The sequence below is a fragment of the Oncorhynchus kisutch genome, linkage group LG20, assembly GCF_002021735.2.
Source record: "Oncorhynchus kisutch isolate 150728-3 linkage group LG20, Okis_V2, whole genome shotgun sequence".
NCBI classification, from domain to species: domain Eukaryota; kingdom Metazoa; phylum Chordata; class Actinopteri; order Salmoniformes; family Salmonidae; genus Oncorhynchus; species Oncorhynchus kisutch.
In genome coordinates this window covers 44,722,988-44,740,289 of record NC_034193.2, presented here as the reverse complement: position 1 = coordinate 44,740,289, position 17,302 = coordinate 44,722,988, and the positions used below count along the sequence as shown (strand labels likewise).

At 42.9% G+C, this 17,302-nt stretch overlaps 1 pseudogene; it reads left to right on the top strand.

Annotated features, from left to right (window-relative positions):
* The first annotated feature begins 5 nt into the window (after positions 1-5).
* On the top strand, positions 6-13,703 carry LOC109865783 (U3 small nucleolar RNA-associated protein 6 homolog; annotated as a pseudogene).
* The last annotated feature ends 3,599 nt before the right edge of the window (positions 13,704-17,302 follow it).

Genomic DNA, 17,302 nt, shown 5'->3' with positions numbered 1-17,302 from the left:
GAAATCTTTCCACCCACCGGGCATGATTCATGAAGCTTGTTTACTTTTCAGCCTAGCCGTTTGCATATTTCTGGTGCCAATTATAAATCAATACACTTGTTGCAGAAACAGTTGTTGACAAATATGCTCAGTTCTGCACTTGTGCAAACCAGAAAACTGATGATAGGAAATGTACAGTCTATGTTATGTATTTTTATGGTGAATGTAAATGCCGACCATTATAAATTGCACATGTTTATAATGCAGGGCATAATAATAAAAACCAATGCTAAGTTTTTCGCTTGTCAAGCGGATTTCTTTGGTAAATTCACAAGTTTTTGCACGGACTCAGTTGAAGCACGAACCGGAAATACAGCAATCACAACTTCCACACGTGTGAAAGATGCTTTTGGGCTAATTTAGTTCACTATTCTTGTTTTTAAGGAATGCTTTAATAACATTCACAACAGAAGTCGGTCAAATTGTAAGCACCAAGTAAGTGACGATGGCTGAAATAGTCCAACAGCGGATGGAGAATCGAATCCCAGAGTTGGAACAGTTGGAGAAAGTGGGACTGTTCAGCAAAAAAGAAGTCAAGTAAGATGAAAAACACTCTTTAGCTTAGCTATCACTTGCAATGTTAGTAAAAATCTTTGAAGTTGTATTAAATTCGATTCATCTCCCAATTACAGATCCTTGCTAAAACTGGCGACAGCTTTAGAATACAAACTGCATCGATTGATCATAACCAAAGTTTACTTCATTGCATACATTCAGGTGAGTGCCCCAGTGAATAAAGATAGAATATATGAGTATGGGCAATCAAAAACAAGTACTATACAATGTATTCTTCTGTGTTATTTCTTATTTCAGTATGAAATCAATGTCTTAGAGCTGATAAAGAAGAGAAGATCAGTAAGTTTTGAATCTCATATGTAGTAATATATATATAAATGTATTTGGTCAATTTAATTTTGTAGGCTACACATTCGCAGCTAAAAGTTGAATTGCGGTATAGGCCTACAAATAAAGAGAATAACAATTAGGTAGATTAACAAAACAATGAAAGTGATGTTGATGAAGCCAGTTTCGGAGAGTTCCTTCACAACTGCGTGTGCCAAGCTCATGGCGGAGACTGTTGCTTCAGGCAACTCACTGGAGTGATGGTGATGCCTGATGATGCATTTCATTTGGCTTGCTGGCCATGATGTTGTCCTCAGACTCTCTGTAGCCTTCCTGTGATGCCAGGTGATGGAGTTGGCTTGGTGGCCCTGATGTCGTCATCAGCTCAACTTCTCTGTAGCCTGGACTTGTGCACCCACTTAGGTGATGTCTCTGCAGTTACTATAGCTCAATCCAGAGCAGTAGTCATCCTCATTACGATCACTGCCATTTCCACAATCAATGCAGTCAGGTCTTATAAGGCGGGGCTTAATATAAGCCTAGCTGTCTGCCTGTCCGACCTCGAGAAAAATGTTCCACTTTTTAATTTCAATAGAAGCCGGTGATGAGTCTGATGCATCTTTTAAATGCAAACGTTAGCAGGCAGCTAGCTGTCAAGCTAGCCAAACAAGCAGATTTGCCATCACTCCATGGGTAAAAACAACCAGATATACCGTTGAAGTCGGGAAGTTTACATACACTTACGTTGGAGTTATTAAAACTAGTTTTTCAATCATTCCACAAATGTCTTGTTAACAAACTATAGTTTTGGCAAGTTGTTTGGGACATCTACTTTGTGCATGACGCAAGTCATTTTTCCAACAATTGTTTACAGACAGATTATTTCACTTATAATTCACTGTATCACAATTCCAGTGGGTCAGAAGTTAACATACACTAAGTTGACTGTGCAGCCGTCATACCACTCAGGAAGGAGACGCGTTCTGTCTCCAAGAGATGAACGTACTTTAGTGCAAAAAGTGCAAATCAATCCCAGAACAACAGCAAAGGACCTTGTGAAGATGCTGGAGGAAACGGGTACAAAAGTATCTATATCCACAGTAAAACGAGTCCTATATCGACATAGCCTGAAAGGCCGCTCAGCAAGGAAGAAGCCACTGCTCCAAAACCGCCATTAAAAAGCCAGACTACGGTTTGCAACTGCACATGGGGACAAAGATCGTACTTTTTGGAGAAAAGTCCTCTAGTCCGATGAAACAAAAATGAAACTTTATGGGCGTAATGACCATCGTTATTTTTGGAGGAAAAAGGGGGAGGCTTGCAAGCCCATCCCAACCGCGAAGCACGGGGGTGGCAGCATCATGTTCTGGGGTGCTTTGCTGCAGGAAGGACTGGTGCACTTCGCAAAATAGATGGCATCATGAGGGAAAATTACAGTTGTCAGAAGTTTACATACACCTTAGCCAACTGCATTTAAAACTTCATTTTTCACAATTGCTGACATTTAATCCTAGTAAAAATTCCCTGTCTTAGGTCAGTTAGGATCACCACTTGATTTTAATAATGTGAAATGTCAGAATGATAGTAGAGTGATTTATTTAGGCTTTTATTTCTTTCATCGCATTTTCAGTGGGTCAGATGTTTACATACACTCAATTAGTAATTGGTAGCATTGCCTTTAAATTGTTTAACTTGGGTCAAACGTTTGGGGTAGCCTTCCACAATAAGTTGGGTGAATTTTGGCCCATTACTCCTGACAGAGCTGGTGTAACTGAATCAGGTTTGTAGGCCTCCTTGCTCACACACGGTTTTTCAGTTCTGCCCACAAATTTTCTTTAGGTTTGAGGTCAGGGACTTGTGTTGGCTACTCCAATACCTTGACTTTGTTGTCCTTAAGCCATTTTGCCACAACTTTGGAAGTATGCTTGGGGTGATTGTCGATTTGGAAGACCCATTTGCGACCAAGCTTTAACTTCCTGGCTGATATCTTGAGATGTTGCTTCAATATATATCAAAAATATATTTTTACTAGGATTAAATGTCAGGAATTGTGAAACACCTTAGCCAAACACATTCAAACTCAGCTTATGTAAACTTCCGACTTCAACTGTATATCCAATCAACACTCAATGACTTAACAAAAAACCTGATTTAAAAAAAAATCTGAAATATGTACAAAATATACCGAGCTCTCTGTTTAGGCTGCCTTACAGTGCCATGGCAACCACAGAATCCACTAATAATAATAATAAATCCACTTTCATTATCATGCTAGAGTTTACAACCAATGAATGACTGCAAGTCATTTGAAGTTATATGAAATATGGAAATATTGAATATCTGTATCAGGAGTATTTTTTTAAAATATTTGTTCCTCATCATGTTTCATTTATAGCGCATCGGCTATCAGTTCAAAAGAGAGGAGATTAAGTTTTCCATCATCTCGAGGATCAACAACATTTTCAGAAGGGCCACAACTAAATGGAAGGTACCAGACAAGCCCTATATGACATAGCTATTAGCTACGGGATGTTGAATATTTCAAACAGCACTATGCAGAAGGTACCAAAGAAGTCAATGGACAGGTCAATAATAAGTGATCTTTTTGCAGGATGATGTTCAGTTGTGGCTCTCTCACATTGCTTTCTGTAAGAAATGGGTAAGTTTACGTTATCTTGGGTTCTACGTTGAATAAATGTGTTCGGGTGCCCGAACGGTTATGTTTTTGTCATCTCCTCAAATAGAACACAAAGGGTGCAATCAGCAAGGTGTTCTCCTCCATGCTGAGAAACCAGGTAGATTTATCATCATTATACTATGGTAACATACCACGTCAATGGCATATGTCCTTGTAATAAACACTGAGTGTACAAAACATTAAGGAACGCATTGTTGCACGCCCTTTTGCCCTCAACAGCCTCAATTCGTCGGGGCATGGACTAATACAAGGTGTCGAAACTGGTCCACAGTGATGCTGGCCCATGTTGACTCCAATGCTTCCCACAGTTGTCAAGTTGGCTGGATGTCCTTTGGGTGGGGAACCATTCTTGATACACACAGGAAACTGTTGAGCGTAGAAAAACTCAGCAGTGGTGCAGTTCATGACACACTCAAACCGGTGCTCCTGGGACCTACTACCATACCCCGTTCAAAGGCACTTAAATATTTTGTCTTCCCATTCACCCTCTGAATGGCACACATACACAGTCCATGTCTCAATTGTCTCCAGGCTTAAAAATCCTTCTTTAACCTGTCTCCCCCACTTCATCTACACTGATTTTTGAAGTGGATTTAACTGGTGACATCAATAAGGGATCATAGCTTTCACCTGGCCAGTCTATGTCATGGAAAGAGCAGGTGTTCCTAATGTTTTTTATACTCGGTATATAATGTATGCCATTTAGCATTTATCCAAAGCGACTTAGTCATGCGTGCATACATTCTACGTATGCGTGGTCCTGTGAATCAAACCTACTACCCTGGCCTTACAAGCGCTGTGCTCTACCAACTGAGCTGCAAAGGACCCCTATATACACTACACAGGGTTCTATCATTGCTCCAATTGTTTGAGTGGATGACGGAGCCTCGTCAGCGGAATGATTGATTGCCTCTCCTTTCTCCAGCCCTGTGGATCATGGCTGCCAAGAGCGAGCTGGAGGACAGAAACTCGTCAGAGAGCGCCAGACACCTGTTCCTGCGTGCCCTGCTCTTCCACCCGGAAAGCAAGAAGGTCTACCAGGAGGTACGGAGTGGCATTTGATTTTCAATGAATTGAAGAATTGCCATATTAGGCTTGACGCTAAGATGCTATGGAAATCTATGTGCTGTGTTAGCAAACACTGAATGCACATAAAAGGCCTAAATGTAGCAGGACCACTGTTAAAACCCCCAGGATGATTGATATCCGTGTCTCTATCTGAACAATGCTTCCGTATGGAGCTGTTGCACGCTGAGAAATTAAGGAAGCAACAGAAGGAGCTGGAGCAGGCTGAGATAGACGTGGTGAGTACACACACACACACACACACACACACCTTTTTGAGTCTCTTTTTCTGGACTGGGTCACTGATTGTCCTCTTCGCTCTACAGGGAGGGTACGAGTTCTCCCCTGAGATCGTGAGTGGCAAACTGGCCGAGGTGGTGTACAGAGATGCTACTGGGAAAATCCAAGGTGAGTTGCGTTGTATTTATTCTATGCCATTTGTATTGCCTAACAGTTATCTGTATGTCTACTTTGGTTATTAAGAGAGTAGAGACAGTGTTTTGGAGATGTTAATGGATTTCTCTGTGCTGTCCACAGGAGCTGATTTCATCCTGTCTCTTTTGACCATCGCCGCCATCTTTGACTTCACTAAAGACCTACAGGACACCATTATACAAGAGTAAGGATACATTTTGGGTTGCTGATCTCCCTGTGTTCATTTTTCAACATGACACAACACACACTGACCATGCTGAATGTCCTGTCCCCAGCCTGCAGAGCAAATACACATACGACTCACTGACGTGGGACTTCATGGCCAGGCGGGAGCTGGAGGCGACGGTGGGGGAGGAGCTTCAGACAGCCAAGGGGCGGGCCTCTGACATCGCCAGGAGAGAGGAGCGCTGCTGCCAGGTCTACGAGCAGGGCCTCAACAGCCTCAACACAGGTACGTACACACAACCAACAGATATGCACACCTCAACACAGGTACGTACACACAACCAACAGAAATGCACACCTCAACACAGGTACGTACACACAACCAACAGAAATGCACACCTCAACACAGGTACGTACACACAACCAACAGAAATGCACACCTCAACACAGGTACGTACACACAACCAACAGAAATGCACACCTCAACACAGGTACGTACACACAACCAACAGAAATGCACATCTCAACACAGGTACGTACACACAACCAACAGAGATGCACACCTCAACACAGGTACGTACACACAACCAACAGAGATGCACACCTCAACACAGGTACGTACACACAACCAACAGAGATGCACACCTCAACACAGGTACGTACACACAACCAACAGAAATGCACACCTCAACACAGGTACGTACACACAACCAACAGAAATGCACACCTCAACACAGGTACGTACACACCACCAACAGAAATGCACACACCAACACAGGTTAGACAGAAACGCAACACATTACAAACACACGGGTTAGACACAACACAAAACTTTAAAAAACAAGTGCCATTTAAGATGTTGAAACCGTAATATGAACTGGTTATATTATATTGTGGAACACAGTGTTAAAAAAGGCTGTGACCTCAGCGGTGGCGCTTGCCTGTAGCTGCTTGTAGAATCAAAAGGACTATGTTGAGATGGGTTGAGTAAATAAATATGAAATTGAAATGGCCCCATATCTATTCAGTCAATAAAAAAACAAGCCGTTTGAGAATCATTCATTGAAACAGTAATGAGCGGTGTTAACTGCTCTGGCGGGATCTCACCGGCGCTTTTCAGTGACAATAGATGCGGTGCGAGATTGCTGCTGCTTGTCCCCCCTCCGAGAATGTTTCTTTGCGCTTGATAAGCATATGATTTCTCATGGCGATAGTTGTGCTATGGTAGGAGAGCTTGATATTTGCATTGCAAACTATGCAATATACTTCCAACCTTTACTGCGTTTGGCCGCCATGCTGATAGTGCCCATTTCACACTATGTGCCTGAACCCCCCCCTGAAAATGTATTTCAGAAGAACAGAATAGCATATTAGCAGCTGAAAAATCCTCTACTTTTTGTGGCAACCAGCAAAACTCTGTTTTCACACTGGATTGCATATAGAAACTTTCACTCCACGCATCAACCACTGTTTGAGGAGCATCGTCTCGCTGCGTGACGGGTCATATTTCACTCAAACTGTATGCCGTGTTGTCTCCAAACCTGTTTCCTGCCGCTACCCAGTGCTTAATTTGGGAAACCAAGTGAAATCTGTTCAGGAACATCAATAATCCCGTTTTTTCACAACAAAACATATTTCATTAAACTGCCGACGGCTCCTCTCTCTGCTCGCTGGAGAAAGGAATGAAGGAGAGAGGAGGAAATGGAAACGCACGGTGGTGAAATATTCTGTAGCGAAAGGTCATTATTATCTGCCTATTAATTATGAAAATATAAAAAATGCCATATTAGGTTATTCAAAATCCTAATAATATCAAATACAGATTCACTATAATTGTAGGCTAACTATACTCTGTAAGCTGCTCTGCACAATCAATGAACCTCGGCCAGTGTTTCCCAACCGTGGTACCCCGAGTACCCCAAACAGTACACATTTGTATTGTAACCCTGGACAAGCACACCTGATTCAACTTGTCAGCTAATCATCAAGCCCTCAATGAGATGAATATATGGTGTGTTTGTCCATGTGTACTGCTTGAAACATCTTGGTATTACAGACTCCGACAGGGGATGAAAATGTCAGTGAAGACCCTTGCCAGTTGGTCAGCGCATGCTTGGATTACATGTCCTGGTAATCCGTTTGGCCCTGTGAATGTTAACCTGTTTAAAGGTCTTACTTACATCGGCAGCGGAGAGCGTGATCACAAAGTCGTCCCGGAAAAGCTGATGCTGTCATGCATGTTTCAGTGTTACTTTCCTCGAAGCGAGCATAGAAGTAATTTAGCTTGTCTTGTAGGCTCGTGTCAACTGGGCAGCTATCGGCTGTGCTTCTCTTTGTTGTCTGTAATAGTTTGCAATAGTTTGCAAGCCCTGCCTCATCTGACGAGGTTCGGAGCCAGTGTTCAAGGGGTATATCAATCTCCCCAGGGTAGCTGTAATACGTTGAGAGATTGTCCGCAAAGGGTTCCTCCTCTTTCCATCCCCCACTGAAGCTGGTTCATCCAGCTCCTGCCACAAGTGGTGTTCATCTGCCCAAATGTATTTCTGCAGGCATGGATGTGCTATGGCACCTGGCATCAGCAGCATAATATTGTGTAGAGGACTGAGGGTCTTCCAAATATTGAACGTGTTATTTTGTAAATGTAATTGTTTGGCTTTGCAACAAGATCCACCACGACCATGTTTTCCACTCTGTTTCAATCTGCTGTTGAGCTTCTTCAAATTGATCGACCCTAGCGAGGTCGAACAATGTAGTCTACATTTTGCATTCATGTCAGAGTGATTAGAGGGACAATGGAGCGCTGAGTACCAGGCCATTAGCGTTCTGACATCGTTAACGAGTTGGGGTACGACCAACACATCGGCGCCTTTTCATGCAGTGGGAGGAGAGCACCGTCAACATTCACGTGGAATTTGACTGTGGTCATGACTCATGACTGCCGGTCACCGCAACAACCCTAGTGATGGGTGGTCTCTCTGCTGTGTTCCAGAGGCCATGTGGGCGTGCTACGTGTCCTTCTGCCTGGAGAGGTTCAAGAGGAAAACCGACATCCGGGAGCTGAAGGAGACGGTTAACATTTCAAACCATGACCATCATTGCTGATGAGCACTTTTTTTTTTGTGAAGAATATTGATAGAATATTGATGATCTAGTGTTAATGTGACTAGTATATTAGTGAAATGAGTGTATGGTTTTCTAAGACTGAAATATGACCTGTGTGTGTGTGTGTTGGCATCCCTCAGAGGCAGGAGAGGCTGCTGGCAGTGCTTCAGCGTGCCCACGACTCCTCACTGCTGAAGGAGGACTTCTACAAGAACTGGGTAAGAAGATGTCTTATGGCAAGAGTAAATCTAGGACAGCAAGTGTATAAACATAGGCTTTCTAACGTACAAACACACAGCATATAGAAACCAATAGGATACACGAGGTTCACAAACATGTAACGGTTTGCTGTGCCTGTGTCCCTCCATCGGTCGGTTCAGCTGCAGGTCTTACTCTCATCGGGAGACTCGGAGCAGACCGCTGTGGTTGCCATGGCAGACACCCAGCGCTACAGACAATCTGTGGACGTGTGGTGCCTGGCCCTGCAGACGATGGTGCGTCTGGGGAGTGGCGCCACAGGCAAGCTATTCCAGGATGCCCTGACACATGTAAATCCCAAGGTACACACACACACAATGGGCTGCTGTGAAAGTGGGGCAGCTCCAACTCTGTCCCAGATAATTTCCTACAGCATATTAACTTCCTCAAATGACTGCTATTCCCTGCTAGAAACCAGTTCCAATATGACTGGAAGGGCTCAATTCAATCAAACCCACAGTGCAGTATTTACATGGTAGTTCCTTTTCCTGTGGTCAAATGACATGATAGAATGGCTTCAGGTACTGTTAAACCCCATTACTAATACCAGGGAGACTTTCCTTACAGGTAAATTCTTCAGGTACTGTTAAACCCCATTACTAATACCAGGGAGACTTTCCTTACAGGTAAATTCTTCAGGTACTGTTAAACCCCATTACTAATACCAGGGAGACTTTCCTTTCAGGTAAATTATTCAGGTGCTGTTAAACCCCATTTACTAATACCAGGGAGACTTTCCTTACAGGTAAATTCTTCAGGTACTGTTAAACCCCATTACTAATACCAGGGAGACTTTCCTTACAGGTAAATTCTTCAGGTACTGTTAAACCCCATTACTAATACCAGGTAGACTCAAATTACTTTTAGTTGATTTCATGTTCGTAGGCATTGAACTGACATCTGTGCCCAGTGGGTAGTATGTAGTAGAGCTGGGATGATAAGCCAATCAATTATCGACACCAACCATACCGATCCCTTATCGCAGGCATTTTGCTGACATCGTCATGAAAAGTAGCCTATACCAGAGAAATGTGATAAGATAGTTTGCTAATGTGGGTGATTGTTTATGGAACAATTGATGGCTACAGTCAAACTAGTAGTTCAAAGGAAGAAAAAAACTAACTGGTGCACATCATTATAAACGTATCCAATTTATTGTTATTTATCAATTCAGGCAATTTATTGCAATATGGCTCTTGTAGATCGTCTTTCATTGTTATGACGGGTGTTGCGCAATATAAGGGGCAGCTCACGGGAAGGGGCTGACTGTGTGATGTAATTATGTAGTCACAAAGACATGGTTGATCCGGGGTGTGAGTTGCGAAATAATATGGGCTCAGTGGGATTGTCTCTGGAATGTAAAAAAAAAACATTTTGACTAAGATTTATGGGGGGGGGTGTATCTTATAAAAATGTTTGGAGCATCAGAGTGTGCAAGCCGTACTTACCGGTAACACATTTTCCAGCCCAGCAACCCATGAATATATTTTATTTGTTAAAAGAGCATCTTACCTGATGTTAACCACCCTGGTCTTGTCTGTTGACAGTCGAGTTTGCCCCTGTGGCAGCTGCAGGTGGAGTGGAGCATGACATCACAGAGCCCAGAGGAAACTGAAGCCCTGTTTCAGGTACAGAACCAAGCCCAACCTCTCAAAAATTACATTAGTTTATCACATTTTAATACAATACCAGTTTGCATTTGTCATAATTCAAAGCACTGTCCAGACAGTGCTTTGACCAAGCTTTTTCTGGTTCTATGTCGTTCTTACCCTCCATTGTGTCAAAAGCAGTAGTGCCTCATAGGCTGCGTTTACATCGGCAGGCCAATTCTGATCTTTTGACCAATCACATCAGATCTTTTTCAGAGCTGTTCTGATTGGTCAAAATACCAATTTATGTAAACGCAGCCATATTTCCCTACATACAATGTTGTCTGGTTGGATGAGAATTAGTTGTAACAGTTTGTTTTTTCCTCTGCTCTCAGAGAGGTCTGCTGTCTGTGGTGCCTGCCGTTTCCATGGAGATAAAGGAGAAGTACCTTGACTGGTCCTACAGGGCCGGAGGCTACAAGAAAGCCAGGAAGACCTTCACAAGGTACTGAAAATGAATAGTAATATTATATTATTAATTTCTCACCAGTTCTGCATTGTGAAGGCCAAATCAGTACAATGACGATTGTAATTCACAGTAGTTATTTTGTACAAGGTATCCTCGTTTAGATGACGACCTATTAATATGCATTTGAGTTCAGCATTTTGAAGAAGGAAAAACAACGTTGGACCTTCTCTTATTTTCCAGTTTGCATGAGAGCCGGCCCTTCTCCAAGGCCTTTTTCAACAGAATGATCCAGATGGAGAAAGATCAAGTGAGTCGAGTCACAATGTATGGGGAAACAAGAACAAATCAAAATCAAATGTATTTATAAAGCCCTTCTTACATCAGCTGATATCCCAGTGCTGTACAGAATCTCAGCCTAAAACCCCAAACATCAAGTAATGCAGGTGTAGAAGCACGGTGGCTAGGAAAAACTCCCTAGGAAGGCCAGAACCTAGGAAGAAACCTAGAGAGAAACCAGGCTATGAGGGGTGGCCAGTCCTCTTCTGGCTGTGCCAGGTGGAGATTATAACAGAACATGGACAAGATGTTCAAATGTTCATAGGTGACCAGCAGGGTCAAATAATAATAATAATCACAGTGGATGTCAAGGGTGCAACAGGTCAGCACCCCAGGAATAAATGTCAGGTGGCTTTTCGTAGCCGATCACATTCAGAGTATCTCTACCACTCCTGCTGCCCCTAGAGAGTTGAAAACAGCATGCCTGGGACAGGTAGCACGTCCGGTGAACAGGTCAGGATTCCATAGCCGCAGGCAGAACAGTTGAAACTGGAACAGCAGCACGGCCAGGTGGACTGGGGACAGCAAGGCGTCATCAGGCCAGGTAGTCCTGAGGCATGGTCCTAGGGCTCAGGTCCTCCGAGAGAGAGAAAGAAAGAGAGAATTCGAGAGAGCATACTTAAATTCACACAGGACACCGGATAAGACAGGAGAAAGACTCCAGATATAACAGACTGGCCATAGCCCCCCGACACAAACTACTGCAGCATAAATATTGGAGGCTGAGAGAGGAGTGGTCGGGAGACACTGTGCCTCCATCCGACAATACCCCCGGACAGGGCCAAACAGGCAGGATATAACCCCACCCACTTTGCCAAAGCACAACCCCCACACCACTAGAGGGATATCTTCAACCACCAACTTACCATCCTGAGATAAGGCTGAGTATAGCCCACAAAGATCTCTGCCACGGCACAACGCAAGGGGGAGCGCCAACCCAGACAGGAAGATCACGTCAATGACTCAACCCACTCAAGTGACGCAGTAAGCCAGTGACTCAGCCCCTGTAATAGGGTTAGAGGCGGAGAATCCCAGTGGAAAGAGGGGAACCGGCCAGGCAGAGACAGCAAGGCCAGTTCGTTGCTCCAGTGCCTTTCCGTTCACCTTCACACTCCTGGGCCAGACTACACTCAATCATATGACCCACTGCCAAACAGGCAGGATATAACCCCACCCACTTTGCCAAAGCACAACCCCCACACCACTAGAGGGATATCTTCAACCACCAACTTACCATCCTGAGATAAGGCTGAGTATAGCCCACAAAGATCTCTGCCACGGCACAACGCAAGGGGGAGCGCCAACCCAGACAGGAAGATCACGTCAATGACTCAACCCACTCAAGTGACGCAGTAAGCCAGTGACTCAGCCCCTGTAATAGGGTTAGAGGCGGAGAATCCCAGTGGAAAGAGGGGAACCGGCCAGGCAGAGACAGCAAGGCCAGTTCGTTGCTCCAGTGCCTTTCCGTTCACCTTCACACTCCTGGGCCAGACTACACTCAATCATATGACCCACTGAAGAGATGAGTCTTCAGTAAAGACTTAAAGGTTGAGACCGAGTCTGCGTCTCTCACATGGGTAGGCAGACCATCCCATAAAAATTGAGCTCTATAGGAGAAAGCCCTGCCTCCAGCTGTTTGTTTAGAAATTCTAGGGACATTAAGAAGGCCTGCGTCTTGTGACCGTAGCGTTTGTGTAGGTATGTACGGCAGGACCAAATCGGAAAGATAGTCCATGCTCAGACAAATATATGTTGCAACCAACCAAGGCATCGTCTCAAACTAGCCTGTTGTTCCAATATTGCCACACATTGTTGTGGCTTTATGTACAAAATGTTGCATAAAGGGTTTAACTTTTCACACTAATGTTAGGATTTTTGTAAGTCTGTTCCCAGATCTGTTTGTGCTGCATAGCCAAGGCTGTTGTACTAACTGGAATGGTGTGACTGTTCTTTTAGGAGACTCCCAAGATGAGCAACCTGAGGGACTTCTATGAGAGAGCGCTGAGGGAATTCAGCTCCACAGATGATGATGGTGAGATTCTGAAAAGCGCATTCGAAGCAGCCCATTTCAAATAAGTCCCACAGGGATTTTTGCATGTCAGTTGCTACACTTAACAACTCAAAGACTTCCAATAGGCCAGTAGAAGAATGAACAAGACATACGTGGTTGGAACTACAGGTTTTGCAGGCTTTTATTCCAGCCCAACATTAACACACCTGAATCAACAGCAACTTTGATTAGATGATTTGAGGTGTTTTTAGTATGGCATGAATATAAACCTTTACTTCCATGTAGTTTTCTGGGACAAAGTACGTTGAGATGGGTCACTCAGGACTGTCTGTATGGCTTTTTCCCTCCAGATCTGTGGCTGGAGTATATCCGAGAGGAGCTTGGGCCCAGAGGCCAGCCAGAAAGCTGTGGGATGATCCACTGGAGAGCCATGAAGATGCTGGAGGGGGAGAGTGTGGAGAGATTCACTGCACAGTACACCCTGCTGCAGACTGGACACATCTAGAACACACTTTATATGATCCGAGTTCAATTTGTACTTTACATTTCCTTGCATTTTGTATTCAACATGGTGTTTCAAGTTTACTACTTGTTTACAACTGATGTACACATCAGTGAAAATAACATTTATTACGTATTTACAAAACATGAATTTTGTCGCTGTTAACTTTAAATAAAAGCATCCCTACAGTCTCCTTGGTCAGGGTGTTTCTACAGTGTTCCATCTGTAGGTCAATATCACACATTGTAGCACATGGGATTATCGTTCTTCTGTTTCAATAACCAGTGCGTCACATGACTACTTAAATACATGTGAGTATTATGAGCATAACGACTTGCTTCCTCAGATTGGAGCCTAGGGATAGCAGTAGATCCACTGACCAACCAGTGCTCTGCAAAACCTTTTCTTGATTAGTGGTAACAGATTCAGCTCTATACAAGACATTTATTTGCAGTCAGAACATTGCAGAACATTGTCAGAACATTGCACTCTCCTGTACCATAGTACAGACCCCTTGACTTTTTCCACATTTTGTTACATTACAGCCTTATTCAAAAATGTAAATAGTTTTTTTCCTCATCAATCTACACACAATACCCCATAATGACAAATCAAAAACAGGTGTTTAGAAATTATTGCTAATTTATACAAAATAAAAGTGAAATCACATTTACATAAGTATTCAGACCCTTTACTCAGTACTTTTGTTGAATCACCTTTGGCAGCGATTACAGACTTGAGCCTTCTTGGGTATGTTATTTGTCACATGCACCGAATACAACAGTTGTAGGTAGACGTTACAGTGAAATGCTTACTTACAAGCCCCTAACCAACAATGCAGTTGAAAAAAATATGAATAAGAAATAAAAGGAACAAGTAATTAAAGAGCAGCAGTAAAATATGGGGAGTTTCTCTTATCTTCTGCAGATCCTCTCAAGCTCTGTCATGTTGGATGGGGAGCATTGCTGCACAGCTATTTTTAGGTCTCCAGAGATGCTCGTTCGGGTTCTGGCTGGGACATTCAAGGACATTCAGACCTGAAGCCACTCCTGCGTTGTCTTTGCTGTGTGCTTAGGGTCGTTGTCTTGTTGGAAGGTGAACTTTCGCCACAGCCTGGGGTCCTGAGTACTCTGGAGCAGGTTTTCATTAAGGATCTCTCTGTACTTTGCTCTGTTCATCTTTGCCTCGATCCTGACTAGTCTCCCGGTCCCTGCCACTGAAAAACATCCCCACAGCATGATGTTGCCACAACCATGCTTCACCGTAGGGATGATGCCAGGTTTCCTCCAGATGTGAAACTTTGCATTCAGGCCAAAGAGTTCAATCTCGGTTTCATCAGACCAGAAGATTTTGTTTCTCATAGTCAGAGTATTTGGGTGCCTTTTGGCAAACTCCAAGCGGGCTGTCATGTGCCTTTTACTGAGGAGTGTCTTCCGTTTGGCCACTCTACCACAAAGGCCTGCTTGGTGGAGTGCTACAGAGATGGTTGTCCTTCTGGAAGGTTCTCCCATCTCCACAGAGGTACTCTAGAGCTCTGTCAGAGTGACCATCGGGTTCTTGGTCACCTCCCTGACCAGGGCCCTTCTCCCCCGATTGCTCAGTTTGGCGGGCTGCCAGCTCTAGGAAGAATCTTGGTGGTTCCAAACTTCTTCCATTTAAGAATGATGGAGGCCAGTGTGTTCTTGGGACTTTCAATGCTGTAGCAATTTTTTTGGTACCCTTCCCCAGATCTGTGCCTCGACACAATCTTGTCTCTGAGCTCTACGGACAATTCCTTTGACCTCATGGCTTGGTTTTTGCTCTGACAAGCACTGTCAACTGTGGGATGTTATATAGACAGGTATGTGCCTTTCCAAATCATGTCCAATCAATTGAATTTACCAAAGGTGGACTACTACAAAATAATTTGTAGAAACATCAAGGATTATCAATGGAAACAGGATGCACCTGAGCTCAATTTTCGAGTCTCATAGCAAATGGACTGAATACTTATGTAAATAAGGTGTGCTTTTCATTAATTTTTTTATTAGTGAAAAATAGTAAGAACTTGTATTTGCTTTGTCATTCTGGGGTATTGTGAGTAGATTGCTGAGGAAATGTTTTTATTTAATCCATTTTAAGGACATATAAGGCTGAAGGCACTGTACATTCACACAAAGATCCAGGAGATGATTAAATGTTGTATTGCCATGGAATCCTTTGTCACGTTTGATTTACCTGAAACATTTCACTGAGGCCCATTTTAGCAATCTGAACAAGATGATAGGGCAAACATTGTGTATTCGTCATATATTGTAGCAAGTGTACAATTTAAATGGATTATACAACATTCATGGCTTTTTTTTTAAGGCCTACAATGTGTTTAATACCCTTTTAATGATGAGTGCAAGCATTACTGAAACTGAAGCATTTATAAACAATGTACCAAAACATTCAGGTTGATTTACTTTTACAGGTAAGGATGCCTCTAATTACTCTTTCCAGTGACGTAACCTTCACAGCTGTAGCCATGTTCAACTACCGCCACGGAATGCCACTACAAAGTCTTGCATTACAAGACCATCTACATTTATTTATTTTACTAAACAAATAAACACGCTTTAAAGTTGTTTCATCATGTACTGTACTAAATGGCATTCATGACGACCAGTGTATTGACCTTTGAATGCTTCACAGAAACTCTCCTTCTCCTACAGAGTAATTCATAGAACCTTGAGGCCAGTTTTCGACAACAAATAAGGCTTCTTGAGAATACATTCAGTCCGTCCCATGATATTCCACTCTCCCTCACTGGGTGATATAATAGCTAACGTCTAATGGAACACTTTCATCTTCATGACCAAGACTTCCAATTATAGACTGTTGGGCTGGCACCTTGTACAATCATGGTATTGAAGAGGGAATCCCCAGTTTACAGTTTTCCCATGCATCATGCAGGCGGGATAAGCAATTAGAGCCAACATGAAAACCTATCTAACTAATACTGTTATTCCATCTGGGGAGTGAAACCACTTGAGGCATATTAAGGCAGGAAAACCTAATGATAGTTAGCATCCCTTTAGTGTGCTATTAGATTACAGTCTGCAGGTTGAGGTATCTCTGTGGTTTTAGCATCCCCACATCCAGAGATGGGCAGTATTCCTGTTACATGTGTTTGAAATGTAAATTACTTTAGAATATTTTGTCATTTGCATTTCACCGGCCTGAACTACAATCCAATGTAGTTTGTAACAAGATACTTTCGAGACCTGTCATTTATATTTTCAAAATGCAAAATAATTTTTGATACTATTTTTTATTTTATAGCGGTTCAACATTTGGTGGCCCCCTTTCACCCTGCATCGGTATCAGAAGTCACGGCACTATGGTGTTATATGAGTGTCTGCTGAGTGAACATGTAAATGTAAAAAATGTCCACCTGCAAAGCATGGTGGGTATTATTGATGAGCTCCACCCACAAAATGAGGCCAATAATAATACCCAGTGTGCTTTGCAATTGTTCATTTTTACATTTAGGTCATTTAGCAGACATTTATCCATAGCGACTTACAGGTAGATAAACAACCACATATTACAGTCATAGCAAGTTAAATGTTGTTGTTTTTGTTTCCGTTACTAAGACTATTGTTGTAGTGAAGGCATGTACTTGCAAATGTATTTTGTATTAAAAAATAAATCATTCTAAATACAATACTTTGCAAAAGTAATTTGTATTTTAGTTTGATACATTGGTCTTTAGAGCAGAGGCCCACCGATTTAATTAGGGACAATTTCAAGTCTTCATAACAAT